This window comes from Rhinoderma darwinii, unplaced genomic scaffold (genome assembly GCF_050947455.1).
Source record: "Rhinoderma darwinii isolate aRhiDar2 unplaced genomic scaffold, aRhiDar2.hap1 Scaffold_486, whole genome shotgun sequence".
Lineage (NCBI taxonomy): Eukaryota > Metazoa > Chordata > Amphibia > Anura > Rhinodermatidae > Rhinoderma > Rhinoderma darwinii.
The window spans coordinates 117,278-132,133 of NW_027464032.1; the positions used below are offsets into that span (position 1 = coordinate 117,278).

The 14,856-nt window shown below is 47.7% G+C and overlaps 10 non-coding genes across 10 annotated transcripts; all 10 read right to left on the reverse strand.

Annotated features, from left to right (window-relative positions):
* Positions 1-927: 927 nt before the first annotated feature.
* LOC142719541 (U2 spliceosomal RNA) lies at positions 928-1,118 on the reverse strand. Its single transcript, XR_012872764.1, has one exon. It is a non-coding gene; the product is annotated as a U2 spliceosomal RNA (small nuclear RNA).
* Positions 1,119-2,414: 1,296 nt separating this feature from the next.
* Positions 2,415-2,605, reverse strand: LOC142719542 (U2 spliceosomal RNA). Its single transcript, XR_012872766.1, has one exon. It is a non-coding gene; the product is annotated as a U2 spliceosomal RNA (small nuclear RNA).
* A 1,292-nt stretch (positions 2,606-3,897) lies between these two features.
* On the reverse strand, positions 3,898-4,088 carry LOC142719543 (U2 spliceosomal RNA). The gene has a single exon (XR_012872767.1). It is a non-coding gene; the product is annotated as a U2 spliceosomal RNA (small nuclear RNA).
* Positions 4,089-5,380: 1,292 nt separating this feature from the next.
* LOC142719544 (U2 spliceosomal RNA) lies at positions 5,381-5,571 on the reverse strand. Its single transcript, XR_012872768.1, has one exon. It is a non-coding gene; the product is annotated as a U2 spliceosomal RNA (small nuclear RNA).
* Positions 5,572-6,861: 1,290 nt separating this feature from the next.
* Positions 6,862-7,052, reverse strand: LOC142719545 (U2 spliceosomal RNA). The gene has a single exon (XR_012872769.1). It is a non-coding gene; the product is annotated as a U2 spliceosomal RNA (small nuclear RNA).
* Positions 7,053-8,332: 1,280 nt separating this feature from the next.
* Positions 8,333-8,523, reverse strand: LOC142719547 (U2 spliceosomal RNA). The gene has a single exon (XR_012872771.1). It is a non-coding gene; the product is annotated as a U2 spliceosomal RNA (small nuclear RNA).
* A 1,284-nt stretch (positions 8,524-9,807) lies between these two features.
* On the reverse strand, positions 9,808-9,998 carry LOC142719549 (U2 spliceosomal RNA). The gene has a single exon (XR_012872772.1). It is a non-coding gene; the product is annotated as a U2 spliceosomal RNA (small nuclear RNA).
* Positions 9,999-11,294: 1,296 nt separating this feature from the next.
* Positions 11,295-11,485, reverse strand: LOC142719550 (U2 spliceosomal RNA). The gene has a single exon (XR_012872773.1). It is a non-coding gene; the product is annotated as a U2 spliceosomal RNA (small nuclear RNA).
* A 1,292-nt stretch (positions 11,486-12,777) lies between these two features.
* On the reverse strand, positions 12,778-12,968 carry LOC142719551 (U2 spliceosomal RNA). The gene has a single exon (XR_012872774.1). It is a non-coding gene; the product is annotated as a U2 spliceosomal RNA (small nuclear RNA).
* A 1,296-nt stretch (positions 12,969-14,264) lies between these two features.
* LOC142719552 (U2 spliceosomal RNA) lies at positions 14,265-14,455 on the reverse strand. The gene has a single exon (XR_012872775.1). It is a non-coding gene; the product is annotated as a U2 spliceosomal RNA (small nuclear RNA).
* Between the last annotated feature and the right edge of the window lie 401 nt (positions 14,456-14,856).

A 14,856-nucleotide genomic window follows, 5' to 3' on the forward strand; every position in this document is an offset into this window, starting at 1 on the left:
CACTGACCAACACTGCCTGGGCCCAGGCTTTTATCTCTGAGGCCCCATTATGATGTCAGAAAGCTGGCTCTGGAATCCTGAGGGCTCCACTATGACACGTGCAAAGTTCCGTCTGAACTTTATATAAGACGGTGAGGCTCAGTCAGTCACTCAGTGTTGCCTGAGAGGGCAACACTGCAACAGCCGGCCGCCAGGCTGTCTTTTTTTTGCACAGCTAGTTGCCTCCAGGAGGCCACAAGAGGGAGACAAGGGACTGCAAAATGGAAAATAGGCATCCACCAACTTTACAGACAACTTCTCCTTGCTCCTACAACCTCCATCCTTGCACAGTTTGTTATTCTTCTAGGTAACATAGTAACAAATCCAAATTGCTGCTCTCTTTGTAGGCAAGCAAGGCTTTGTTGCAACTGCAATTCTTACTTCTTCTTGAAATGTAGGGACGACAGTACATTCCATCACATCCATCTAGTGTACACAGGTAGGTCCATTGTGGCGGGCAGGCGAGCGGGCGGGCTGCTTTATTGGCTGTTTGCTGTTCCCCTACTCCACTCCACTATTTGACTGTTGTGCTGCATCAATCAATCAATCAATCAATCAATCAATCAATCAATCAATCAATCAATCAATCAGTGACTGGCTCAGGTGCAGCTCTTTAACTTACCTAAAAGGGAGGGCGGAGAGAAGACAAGGAAGGTGAATGAGGTGTTCCAATGTGAAATGCCGGAAACACAGAAACACAGACGACACACAACAAGAGGTGGCAATCTATTCATTAATTGCATTTAATCAATGAGCTCATTATCACTCATGCATTGTCCAACAGGTGTTGAAATAATGGGATTAAAAGGGGAGATCCCTTCAGAAAGACAGAAACAATAGCAAAGACAAAAAACACTTTTGGAATCTGCTTTTAGTCAACACATAAGGAAAGGGTGCACCGGTCCTGGAAATACTGCAATACCAGGTCAATGCGTGGAGTGGACAGAGCAAGCTCTATTTCCATCTCCCTGTTCTAAAAATCCATTTAATATATGGTCCCCAGATAGGGGACGTATCAGATATTAAACTGATAAGAACAGATACTACACTTGATCTTAGCCAAAAGGCCGAGAAGCGATAACCCGAACGGGCCGCGCGTTGCCCGAGCCTGCCCGATACTGCTGTTCAGCCCTTGCAGCGATTCAGCCTACTTCTAGGCAATTCCATGGGGCCCTGCAGGCTCACACACTCACAGCTACACGGGAGGTGAATAAAGGCCGGAGAGGAAGCCAGACAGGATTTGCTTCTTTTGCTTGCACCACAATGCAGTGCTGAAAGAGGAGGAATCTACATAAAAACGCCTTCCTGGCAACGCCCAAATGCCCTGCTGCCATGCAGATAAACACTGGCAGCGGCAGCAAGTGCATGCCCACAGCCACCCCTTGTTCCTTCACACCTTGTATCAGCTGTAATCCAGTCCAGTCCAGTGCTGCCTGCTGAGCAGCACTGACCAACACTGCCTGGGCCCAGGCTTTTATCTCTGAGGCCCCATTATGATGTCAGAAAGCTGGCTCTGGAATCCTGAGGGCTCCACTATGACACGTGCAAAGTTCCGTCTGAACTTTATATAAGACGGTGAGGCTCAGTCAGTCACTCAGTGTTGCCTGAGAGGGCAACACTGCAACAGCCGGCCGCCAGGCTGTCTTTTTTTTGCACAGCTAGTTGCCTCCAGGAGGCCACAAGAGGGAGACAAGGGACTGCAAAATGGAAAATAGGCATCCACCAACTTTACAGACAACTTCTCCTTGCTCCTACAACCTCCATCCTTGCACAGTTTGTTATTCTTCTAGGTAACATAGTAACAAATCCAAATTGCTGCTCTCTTTGTAGGCAAGCAAGGCTTTGTTGCAACTGCAATTCTTACTTCTTCTTGAAATGTAGGGACGACAGTACATTCCATCACATCCATCTAGTGTACACAGGTAGGTCCATTGTGGCGGGCAGGCGAGCGGGCGGGCTGCTTTATTGGCTGTTTGCTGTTCCCCTACTCCACTCCACTATTTGACTGTTGTGCTGCATCAATCAATCAATCAATCAATCAATCAATCAATCAATCAATCAATCAATCAATCAATCAGTGGCTGGCTCAGGTGCAGCTCTTTAACTTACCTAAAAGGGAGGGCGGAGAGAAGACAAGGAAGGTGAATGAGGTGTTCCAATGTGAAATGCCGGAAACACAGAAACACAGACGACACACAACAAGAGGTGGCAATCTATTCATTAATTGCATTTAATCAATGAGCTCATTATCACTCATGCATTGTCCAACAGGTGTTGAAGTAATGGGATTAAAAGGGGAGATCCCTTCAGAAAGACAGAAACAATAGCAAAGACAAAAAACACTTTTGGAATCTGCTTTTAGTCAACACATAAGGAAAGGGTGCACCGGTCCTGGAAATACTGCAATACCAGGTCAATGCGTGGAGTGGACAGAGCAAGCTCTATTTCCATCTCCCTGTTCTAAAAATCCATTTAATATATGGTCCCCAGATAGGGGACGTATCAGATATTAAACTGATAAGAACAGATACTACACTTGATCTTAGCCAAAAGGCCGAGAAGCGATAACCCGAACGGGCCGCGCGTTGCCCGAGCCTGCCCGATACTGCTGTTCAGCCCTTGCAGCGATTCAGCCTACTTCTAGGCAATTCCATGGGGCCCTGCAGGCTCACACACTCACAGCTACACGGGAGGTGAATAAAGGCCGGAGAGGAAGCCAGACAGGATTTGCTTCTTTTGCTTGCACCACAATGCAGTGCTGAAAGAGGAGGAATCTACATAAAAACGCCTTCCTGGCAACGCCCAAATGCCCTGCTGCCATGCAGATAAACACTGGCAGCGGCAGCAAGTGCATGCCCACAGCCACCCCTTGTTCCTTCACACCTTGTATCAGCTGTAATCCAGTCCAGTCCAGTGCTGCCTGCTGAGCAGCACTGACCAACACTGCCTGGGCCCAGGCTTTTATCTCTGAGGCCCCATTATGATGTCAGAAAGCTGGCTCTGGAATCCTGAGGGCTCCACTATGACACGTGCAAAGTTCCGTCTGAACTTTATATAAGACGGTGAGGCTCAGTCAGTCACTCAGTGTTGCCTGAGAGGGCAACACTGCAACAGCCGGCCGCCAGGCTGTCTTTTTTTTGCACAGCTAGTTGCCTCCAGGAGGCCACAAGAGGGAGACAAGGGACTGCAAAATGGAAAATAGGCATCCACCAACTTTACAGACAACTTCTCCTTGCTCCTACAACCTCCATCCTTGCACAGTTTGTTATTCTTCTAGGTAACATAGTAACAAATCCAAATTGCTGCTCTCTTTGTAGGCAAGCAAGGCTTTGTTGCAACTGCAATTCTTACTTCTTCTTGAAATGTAGGGACGACAGTACATTCCATCACATCCATCTAGTGTACACAGGTAGGTCCATTGTGGCGGGCAGGCGAGCGGGCGGGCTGCTTTATTGGCTGTTTGCTGTTCCCCTACTCCACTCCACTATTTGACTGTTGTGCTGCATCAATCAATCAATCAATCAATCAATCAATCAATCAATCAATCAATCAATCAATCAGTGGCTGGCTCAGGTGCAGCTCTTTAACTTACCTAAAAGGGAGGGCGGAGAGAAGACAAGGAAGGTGAATGAGGTGTTCCAATGTGAAATGCCGGAAACACAGAAACACAGACGACACACAACAAGAGGTGGCAATCTATTCATTAATTGCATTTAATCAATGAGCTCATTATCACTCATGCATTGTCCAACAGGTGTTGAAATAATGGGATTAAAAGGGGAGATCCCTTCAGAAAGACAGAAACAATAGCAAAGACAAAAAACACTTTTGGAATCTGCTTTTAGTCAACACATAAGGAAAGGGTGCACCGGTCCTGGAAATACTGCAATACCAGGTCAATGCGTGGAGTGGACAGAGCAAGCTCTATTTCCATCTCCCTGTTCTAAAAATCCATTTAATATATGGTCCCCAGATAGGGGACGTATCAGATATTAAACTGATAAGAACAGATACTACACTTGATCTTAGCCAAAAGGCCGAGAAGCGATAACCCGAACGGGCCGCGCGTTGCCCGAGCCTGCCCGATACTGCTGTTCAGCCCTTGCAGCGATTCAGCCTACTTCTAGGCAATTCCATGGGGCCCTGCAGGCTCACACACTCACAGCTACACGGGAGGTGAATAAAGGCCGGAGAGGAAGCCAGACAGGATTTGCTTCTTTTGCTTGCACCACAATGCAGTGCTGAAAGAGGAGGAATCTACATAAAAACGCCTTCCTGGCAACGCCCAAATGCCCTGCTGCCATGCAGATAAACACTGGCAGCGGCAGCAAGTGCATGCCCACAGCCACCCCTTGTTCCTTCACACCTTGTATCAGCTGTAATCCAGTCCAGTCCAGTGCTGCCTGCTGAGCAGCACTGACCAACACTGCCTGGGCCCAGGCTTTTATCTCTGAGGCCCCATTATGATGTCAGAAAGCTGGCTCTGGAATCCTGAGGGCTCCACTATGACACGTGCAAAGTTCCGTCTGAACTTTATATAAGACGGTGAGGCTCAGTCAGTCACTCAGTGTTGCCTGAGAGGGCAACACTGCAACAGCCGGCCGCCAGGCTGTCTTTTTTTTGCACAGCTAGTTGCCTCCAGGAGGCCACAAGAGGGAGACAAGGGACTGCAAAATGGAAAATAGGCATCCACCAACTTTACAGACAACTTCTCCTTGCTCCTACAACCTCCATCCTTGCACAGTTTGTTATTCTTCTAGGTAACATAGTAACAAATCCAAATTGCTGCTCTCTTTGTAGGCAAGCAAGGCTTTGTTGCAACTGCAATTCTTACTTCTTCTTGAAATGTAGGGACGACAGTACATTCCATCACATCCATCTAGTGTACACAGGTAGGTCCATTGTGGCGGGCAGGCGAGCGGGCGGGCTGCTTTATTGGCTGTTTGCTGTTCCCCTACTCCACTCCACTATTTGACTGTTGTGCTGCATCAATCAATCAATCAATCAATCAATCAATCAATCAATCAATCAATCAATCAATCAGTGGCTGGCTCAGGTGCAGCTCTTTAACTTACCTAAAAGGGAGGGCGGAGAGAAGACAAGGAAGGTGAATGAGGTGTTCCAATGTGAAATGCCGGAAACACAGAAACACAGACGACACACAACAAGAGGTGGCAATCTATTCATTAATTGCATTTAATCAATGAGCTCATTATCACTCATGCATTGTCCAACAGGTGTTGAAATAATGGGATTAAAAGGGGAGATCCCTTCAGAAAGACAGAAACAATAGCAAAGACAAAAAACACTTTTGGAATCTGCTTTTAGTCAACACATAAGGAAAGGGTGCACCGGTCCTGGAAATACTGCAATACCAGGTCAATGCGTGGAGTGGACAGAGCAAGCTCTATTTCCATCTCCCTGTTCTAAAAATCCATTTAATATATGGTCCCCAGATAGGGGACGTATCAGATATTAAACTGATAAGAACAGATACTACACTTGATCTTAGCCAAAAGGCCGAGAAGCGATAACCCGAACGGGCCGCGCGTTGCCCGAGCCTGCCCGATACTGCTGTTCAGCCCTTGCAGCGATTCAGCCTACTTCTAGGCAATTCCATGGGGCCCTGCAGGCTCACACACTCACAGCTACACGGGAGGTGAATAAAGGCCGGAGAGGAAGCCAGACAGGATTTGCTTCTTTTGCTTGCACCACAATGCAGTGCTGAAAGAGGAGGAATCTACATAAAAACGCCTTCCTGGCAACGCCCAAATGCCGCTGCCATGCAGATAAACACTGGCAGCGGCAGCAAGTGCATGCCCACAGCCACCCCTTGTTCCTTCACACCTTGTATCAGCTGTAATCCAGTCCAGTCCAGTGCTGCCTGCTGAGCAGCACTGACCAACACTGCCTGGGCCCAGGCTTTTATCTCTGAGGCCCCATTATGATGTCAGAAAGCTGGCTCTGGAATCCTGAGGGCTCCACTATGACACGTGCAAAGTTCCGTCTGAACTTTATATAAGACGGTGAGGCTCAGTCAGTCACTCAGTGTTGCCTGAGAGGGCAACACTGCAACAGCCGGCCGCCAGGCTGTCTTTTTTTTGCACAGCTAGTTGCCTCCAGGAGGCCACAAGAGGGAGACAAGGGACTGCAAAATGGAAAATAGGCATCCACCAACTTTACAGACAACTTCTCCTTGCTCCTACAACCTCCATCCTTGCACAGTTTGTTATTCTTCTAGGTAACATAGTAACAAATCCAAATTGCTGCTCTCTTTGTAGGCAAGCAAGGCTTTGTTGCAACTGCAATTCTTACTTCTTCTTGAAATGTAGGGACGACAGTACATTCCATCACATCCATCTAGTGTACACAGGTAGGTCCATTGTGGCGGGCAGGCGAGCGGGCGGGCTGCTTTATTGGCTGTTTGCTGTTCCCCTACTCCACTCCACTATTTGACTGTTGTGCTGCATCAATCAATCAATCAATCAATCAATCAATCAATCAATCAATCAATCAATCAATCAGTGGCTGGCTCAGGTGCAGCTCTTTAACTTACCTAAAAGGGAGGGCGGAGAGAAGACAAGGAAGGTGAATGAGGTGTTCCAATGTGAAATGCCGGAAACACAGAAACACAGACGACACACAACAAGAGGTGGCAATCTATTCATTAATTGCATTTAATCAATGAGCTCATTATCACTCATGCATTGTCCAACAGGTGTTGAAATAATGGGATTAAAAGGGGAGATCCCTTCAGAAAGACAGAAACAATAGCAAAGACAAAAAACACTTTTGGAATCTGCTTTTAGTCAACACATAAGGAAAGGGTGCACCGGTCCTGGAAATACTGCAATACCAGGTCAATGCGTGGAGTGGACAGAGCAAGCTCTATTTCCATCTCCCTGTTCTAAAAATCCATTTAATATATGGTCCCCAGATAGGGGACGTATCAGATATTAAACTGATAAGAACAGATACTACACTTGATCTTAGCCAAAAGGCCGAGAAGCGATAACCCGAACGGGCCGCGCGTTGCCCGAGCCTGCCCGATACTGCTGTTCAGCCCTTGCAGCGATTCAGCCTACTTCTAGGCAATTCCATGGGGCCCTGCAGGCTCACACACTCACAGCTACACGGGAGGTGAATAAAGGCCGGAGAGGAAGCCAGACAGGATTTGCTTCTTTTGCTTGCACCACAATGCAGTGCTGAAAGAGGAGGAATCTACATAAAAACGCCTTCCTGGCAACGCCCAAATGCCCTGCTGCCATGCAGATAAACACTGGCAGCGGCAGCAAGTGCATGCCCACAGCCACCCCTTGTTCCTTCACACCTTGTATCAGCTGTAATCCAGTCCAGTCCAGTGCTGCCTGCTGAGCAGCACTGACCAACACTGCCTGGGCCCAGGCTTTTATCTCTGAGGCCCCATTATGATGTCAGAAAGCTGGCTCTGGAATCCTGAGGGCTCCACTATGACACGTGCAAAGTTCCGTCTGAACTTTATATAAGACGGTGAGGCTCAGTCAGTCACTCAGTGTTGCCTGAGAGGGCAACACTGCAACAGCCGGCCGCCAGGCTGTCTTTTTTTTGCACAGCTAGTTGCCTCCAGGAGGCCACAAGAGGGAGACAAGGGACTGCATGGAAAATAGGCATCCACCAACTTTACAGACAACTTCTCCTTGCTCCTACAACCTCCATCCTTGCACAGTTTGTTATTCTTCTAGGTAACATAGTAACAAATCCAAATTGCTGCTCTCTTTGTAGGCAAGCAAGGCTTTGTTGCAACTGCAATTCTTACTTCTTCTTGAAATGTAGGGACGACAGTACATTCCATCACATCCATCTAGTGTACACAGGTAGGTCCATTGTGGCGGGCAGGCGAGCGGGCGGGCTGCTTTATTGGCTGTTTGCTGTTCCCTACTCCACTCCACTATTTGACTGTTGTGCTGCATCAATCAATCAATCAATCAATCAATCAATCAATCAATCAATCAATCAGTGGCTGGCTCAGGTGCAGCTCTTTAACTTACCTAAAAGGGAGGGCGGAGAGAAGACAAGGAAGGTGAATGAGGTGTTCCAATGTGAAATGCCGGAAACACAGAAACACAGACGACACACAACAAGAGGTGGCAATCTATTCATTAATTGCATTTAATCAATGAGCTCATTATCACTCATGCATTGTCCAACAGGTGTTGAAATAATGGGATTAAAAGGGGAGATCCCTTCAGAAAGACAGAAACAATAGCAAAGACAAAAAACACTTTTGGAATCTGCTTTTAGTCAACACATAAGGAAAGGGTGCACCGGTCCTGGAAATACTGCAATACCAGGTCAATGCGTGGAGTGGACAGAGCAAGCTCTATTTCCATCTCCCTGTTCTAAAAATCCATTTAATATATGGTCCCCAGATAGGGGACGTATCAGATATTAAACTGATAAGAACAGATACTACACTTGATCTTAGCCAAAAGGCCGAGAAGCGATAACCCGAACGGGCCGCGCGTTGCCCGAGCCTGCCCGATACTGCTGTTCAGCCCTTGCAGCGATTCAGCCTACTTCTAGGCAATTCCATGGGGCCCTGCAGGCTCACACACTCACAGCTACACGGGAGGTGAATAAAGGCCGGAGAGGAAGCCAGACAGGATTTGCTTCTTTTGCTTGCACCACAATGCAGTGCTGAAAGAGGAGGAATCTACATAAAAACGCCTTCCTGGCAACGCCCAAATGCCCTGCTGCCATGCAGATAAACACTGGCAGCGGCAGCAAGTGCATGCCCACAGCCACCCCTTGTTCCTTCACACCTTGTATCAGCTGTAATCCAGTCCAGTCCAGTGCTGCCTGCTGAGCAGCACTGACCAACACTGCCTGGGCCCAGGCTTTTATCTCTGAGGCCCCATTATGATGTCAGAAAGCTGGCTCTGGAATCCTGAGGGCTCCACTATGACACGTGCAAAGTTCCGTCTGAACTTTATATAAGACGGTGAGGCTCAGTCAGTCACTCAGTGTTGCCTGAGAGGGCAACACTGCAACAGCCGGCCGCCAGGCTGTCTTTTTTTTGCACAGCTAGTTGCCTCCAGGAGGCCACAAGAGGGAGACAAGGGACTGCAAAATGGAAAATAGGCATCCACCAACTTTACAGACAACTTCTCCTTGCTCCTACAACCTCCATCCTTGCACAGTTTGTTATTCTTCTAGGTAACATAGTAACAAATCCAAATTGCTGCTCTCTTTGTAGGCAAGCAAGGCTTTGTTGCAACTGCAATTCTTACTTCTTCTTGAAATGTAGGGACGACAGTACATTCCATCACATCCATCTAGTGTACACAGGTAGGTCCATTGTGGCGGGCAGGCGAGCGGGCGGGCTGCTTTATTGGCTGTTTGCTGTTCCCCTACTCCACTCCACTATTTGACTGTTGTGCTGCATCAATCAATCAATCAATCAATCAATCAATCAATCAATCAATCAATCAGTGGCTGGCTCAGGTGCAGCTCTTTAACTTACCTAAAAGGGAGGGCGGAGAGAAGACAAGGAAGGTGAATGAGGTGTTCCAATGTGAAATGCCGGAAACACAGAAACACAGACGACACACAACAAGAGGTGGCAATCTATTCATTAATTGCATTTAATCAATGAGCTCATTATCACTCATGCATTGTCCAACAGGTGTTGAAATAATGGGATTAAAAGGGGAGATCCCTTCAGAAAGACAGAAACAATAGCAAAGACAAAAAACACTTTTGGAATCTGTTTTTAGTCAACACATAAGGAAAGGGTGCACCGGTCCTGGAAATACTGCAATACCAGGTCAATGCGTGGAGTGGACAGAGCAAGCTCTATTTCCATCTCCCTGTTCTAAAAATCCATTTAATATATGGTCCCCAGATAGGGGACGTATCAGATATTAAACTGATAAGAACAGATACTACACTTGATCTTAGCCAAAAGGCCGAGAAGCGATAACCCGAACGGGCCGCGCGTTGCCCGAGCCTGCCCGATACTGCTGTTCAGCCCTTGCAGCGATTCAGCCTACTTCTAGGCAATTCCATGGGGCCCTGCAGGCTCACACACTCACAGCTACACGGGAGGTGAATAAAGGCCGGAGAGGAAGCCAGACAGGATTTGCTTCTTTTGCTTGCACCACAATGCAGTGCTGAAAGAGGAGGAATCTACATAAAAACACCTTCCTGGCAACGCCCAAATGCCCTGCTGCCATGCAGATAAACACTGGCAGCGGCAGCAAGTGCATGCCCACAGCCACCCCTTGTTCCTTCACACCTTGTATCAGCTGTAATCCAGTCCAGTCCAGTGCTGCCTGCTGAGCAGCACTGACCAACACTGCCTGGGCCCAGGCTTTTATCTCTGAGGCCCCATTATGATGTCAGAAAGCTGGCTCTGGAATCCTGAGGGCTCCACTATGACACGTGCAAAGTTCCGTCTGAACTTTATATAAGACGGTGAGGCTCAGTCAGTCACTCAGTGTTGCCTGAGAGGGCAACACTGCAACAGCCGGCCGCCAGGCTGTCTTTTTTTTGCACAGCTAGTTGCCTCCAGGAGGCCACAAGAGGGAGACAAGGGACTGCAAAATGGAAAATAGGCATCCACCAACTTTACAGACAACTTCTCCTTGCTCCTACAACCTCCATCCTTGCACAGTTTGTTATTCTTCTAGGTAACATAGTAACAAATCCAAATTGCTGCTCTCTTTGTAGGCAAGCAAGGCTTTGTTGCAACTGCAATTCTTACTTCTTCTTGAAATGTAGGGACGACAGTACATTCCATCACATCCATCTAGTGTACACAGGTAGGTCCATTGTGGCGGGCAGGCGAGCGGGCGGGCTGCTTTATTGGCTGTTTGTTGTTCCCCTACTCCACTCCACTATTTGACTGTTGTGCTGCATCAATCAATCAATCAATCAATCAATCAATCAATCAATCAATCAATCAATCAATCAATCAGTGGCTGGCTCAGGTGCAGCTCTTTAACTTACCTAAAAGGGAGGGCGGAGAGAAGACAAGGAAGGTGAATGAGGTGTTCCAATGTGAAATGCCGGAAACACAGAAACACAGACAACACACAACAAGAGGTGGCAATCTATTCATTAATTGCATTTAATCAATGAGCTCATTATCACTCATGCATTGTCCAACAGGTGTTGAAATAATGGGATTAAAAGGGGAGATCCCTTCATGAAGACAGAAACAATAGCAAAGACAAAAAACACTTTTGGAATCTGCTTTTAGTCAACACATAAGGAAAGGGTGCACCGGTCCTGGAAATACTGCAATACCAGGTCAATGCGTGGAGTGGACAGAGCAAGCTCTATTTCCATCTCCCTGTTCTAAAAATCCATTTAATATATGGTCCCCAGATAGGGGACGTATCAGATATTAAACTGATAAGAACAGATACTACACTTGATCTTAGCCAAAAGGCCGAGAAGCGATAACCCGAACGGGCCGCGCGTTGCCCGAGCCTGCCCGATACTGCTGTTCAGCCCTTGCAGCGATTCAGCCTACTTCTAGGCAATTCCATGGGGTCCTGCAGGCTCACACACTCACAGCTACACAGGAGGTGAATAAAGGCCGGAGAGGAAGCCAGACAGGATTTGCTTCTTTTGCTTGCACCACAATGCAGTGCTGAAAGAGGAGGAATCTACATAAAAACGCCTTCCTGGCAACGCCCAAATGCCCTGCTGCCATGCAGATAAACACTGGCAGCGGCAGCAAGTGCATGCCCACAGCCACCCCTTGTTCCTTCACACCTTGTATCAGCTGTAATCCAGTCCAGTCCAGTGCTGCCTGCTGAGCAGCACTGACCAACACTGCCTGGGCCCAGGCTTTTATCTCTGAGGCCCCATTATGATGTCAGAAAGCTGGCTCTGGAATCCTGAGGGCTCCACTATGACACGTGCAAAGTTCCGTCTGAACTTTATATAAGACGGTGAGGCTCAGTCAGTCACTCAGTGTTGCCTGAGAGGGCAACACTGCAACAGCCGGCCGCCAGGCTGTCTTTTTTTTGCACAGCTAGTTGCCTCCAGGAGGCCACAAGAGGGAGACAAGGGACTGCAAAATGGAAAATAGGCATCCACCAACTTTACAGACAACTTCTCCTTGCTCCTACAACCTCCATCCTTGCACAGTTTGTTATTCTTCTAGGTAACATAGTAACAAATCCAAATTGCTGCTCTCTTTGTAGGCAAGCAAGGCTTTGTTGCAACTGCAATTCTTACTTCTTCTTGAAATGTAGGGACGACAGTACATTCCATCACATCCATCTAGTGTACACAGGTAGGTCCATTGTGGCGGGCAGGCGAGCGGGCGGGCTGCTTTATTGGCTGTTTGCTGTTCCCCTACTCCACTCCACTATTTGACTGTTGTGCTGCATCAATCAATCAATCAATCAATCAATCAATCAATCAATCAATCAATCAATCAATCAGTGGCTGGCTCAGGTGCAGCTCTTTAACTTACCTAAAAGGGAGGGCGGAGAGAAGACAAGGAAGGTGAATGAGGTGTTCCAATGTGAAATGCCGGAAACACAGAAACACAGACGACACACAACAAGAGGTGGCAATCTATTCATTAATTGCATTTAATCAATGAGCTCATTATCACTCATGCATTGTCCAACAGGTGTTGAAATAATGGGATTAAAAGGGGAGATCCCTTCAGAAAGACAGAAACAATAGCAAAGACAAAAAACACTTTTGGAATCTGCTTTTAGTCAACACATAAGGAAAGGGTGCACCGGTCCTGGAAATACTGCAATACCAGGTCAATGCGTGGAGTGGACAGAGCAAGCTCTATTTCCATCTCCCTGTTCTAAAAATCCATTTAATATATGGTCCCCAGATAGGGGACGTATCAGATATTAAACTGATAAGAACAGATACTACACTTGATCTTAGCCAAAAGGCCGAGAAGCGATAACCCGAACGGGCCGCGCGTTGCCCGAGCCTGCCCGATACTGCTGTTCAGCCCTTGCAGCGATTCAGCCTACTTCTAGGCAATTCCATGGGGCCCTGCAGGCTCACACACTCACAGCTACACGGGAGGTGAATAAAGGCCGGAGAGGAAGCCAGACAGGATTTGCTTCTTTTGCTTGCACCACAATGCAGTGCTGAAAGAGGAGGAATCTACATAAAAATGCCTTCCTGGCAACGCCCAAATGCCCTGCTGCCATGCAGATAAACACTGGCAGCGGCAGCAAGTGCATGCCCACAGCCACCCCTTGTTCCTTCACACCTTGTATCAGCTGTAATCCAGTCCAGTCCAGTGCTGCCTGCTGAGCAGCACTGACCAACACTGCCTGGGCCCAGGCTTTTATCTCTGAGGCCCCATTATGATGTCAGAAAGCTGGCTCTGGAATCCTGAGGGCTCCACTATGACACGTGCAAAGTTCCGTCTGAACTTTATATAAGACGGTGAGGCTCAGTCAGTCACTCAGTGTTGCCTGAGAGGGCAACAATGCAACAGCCGGCCGCCAGGCTGTCTTTTTTTTGCACAGCTAGTTGCCTCCAGGAGGCCACAAGAGGGAGACAAGGGACTGCAAAATGGAAAATAGGCATCCACCAACTTTACAGACAACTTCTCCTTGCTCCTACAACCTCCATCCTTGCACAGTTTGTTATTCTTCTAGGTAACATAGTAACAAATACAAATTGCTGCTCTCTTTGTAGGCAAGCAAGGCTTTGTTGCAACTGCAATTCTTACTTCTTCTTGAAATGTAGGGACGACAGTACATTCCATCACATCCATCTAGTGTACACAGGTAGGTCCATTGTGGCGGGCAGGCGAGCGGGCGGGCTGCTTTATTGGCTGTTTGCTGTTCCCCTACTCCACTCCACTATTTGACTGTTGTGCTGCATCAATCAATCAATCAATCAATCAATCAATCAATCAATCAATCAATCAATCAATCAATCAGTGGCTGGCTCAGGTGCAGCTCTTTAACTTACCTAAAAGGGAGGGCGGAGAGAAGACAAGGAAGGTGAATGAGGTGTTCCAATGTGAAATGCCGGAAACACAGAAACACAGACGACACACAACAAGAGGTGGCAATCTATTCATTAATTGCATTTAATCAATGAGCTCATTATCACTCATGCATTGTCCAACAGGTGTTGAAATAATGGGATTAAAAGGGGAGATCCCTTCAGAAAGACAGAAACAATAGCAAAGACAAAAAACACTTTTGGAATCTGCTTTTAGTCAACACATAAGGAAAGGGTGCACCGGTCCTGGAAATACTGCAATACCAGGTCAATGCGTGGAGTGGACAGAGCAAGCTCTATTTCCATCTCCCTGTTCTAAAAATCCATTTAATATATGGTCCCCAGATAGGGGACGTATCAGATATTAAACTGATAAGAACAGATACTACACTTGATCTTAGCCAAAAGGCCGAGAAGCGATAACCCGAACGGGCCGCGCGTTGCCCGAGCCTGCCCGATACTGCTGTTCAGCCCTTGCAGCGATTCAGCCTACTTCTAGGCAATTCCATGGGGCCCTGCAGGCTCACACACTCACAGCTACACGGGAGGTGAATAAAGGCCGGAGAGGAAGCCAGACAGGATTTGCTTCTTTTGCTTGCACCACAATGCAGTGCTGAAAGAGGAGGAATCTACATAAAAACGCCTTCCTGGCAACGCCCAAATGCCCTGCTGCCATGCAGATAAACACTGGCAGCGGCAGCAAGTGCATGCCCACAGCCACCCCTTGTTCCTTCACACCTTGTATCAGCTGTAATCCAGTCCAGTCCAGTGCTGCCTGCTGAGCAGCACTGACCAACACTGCCTGGGCCCAGGCTTTTATCT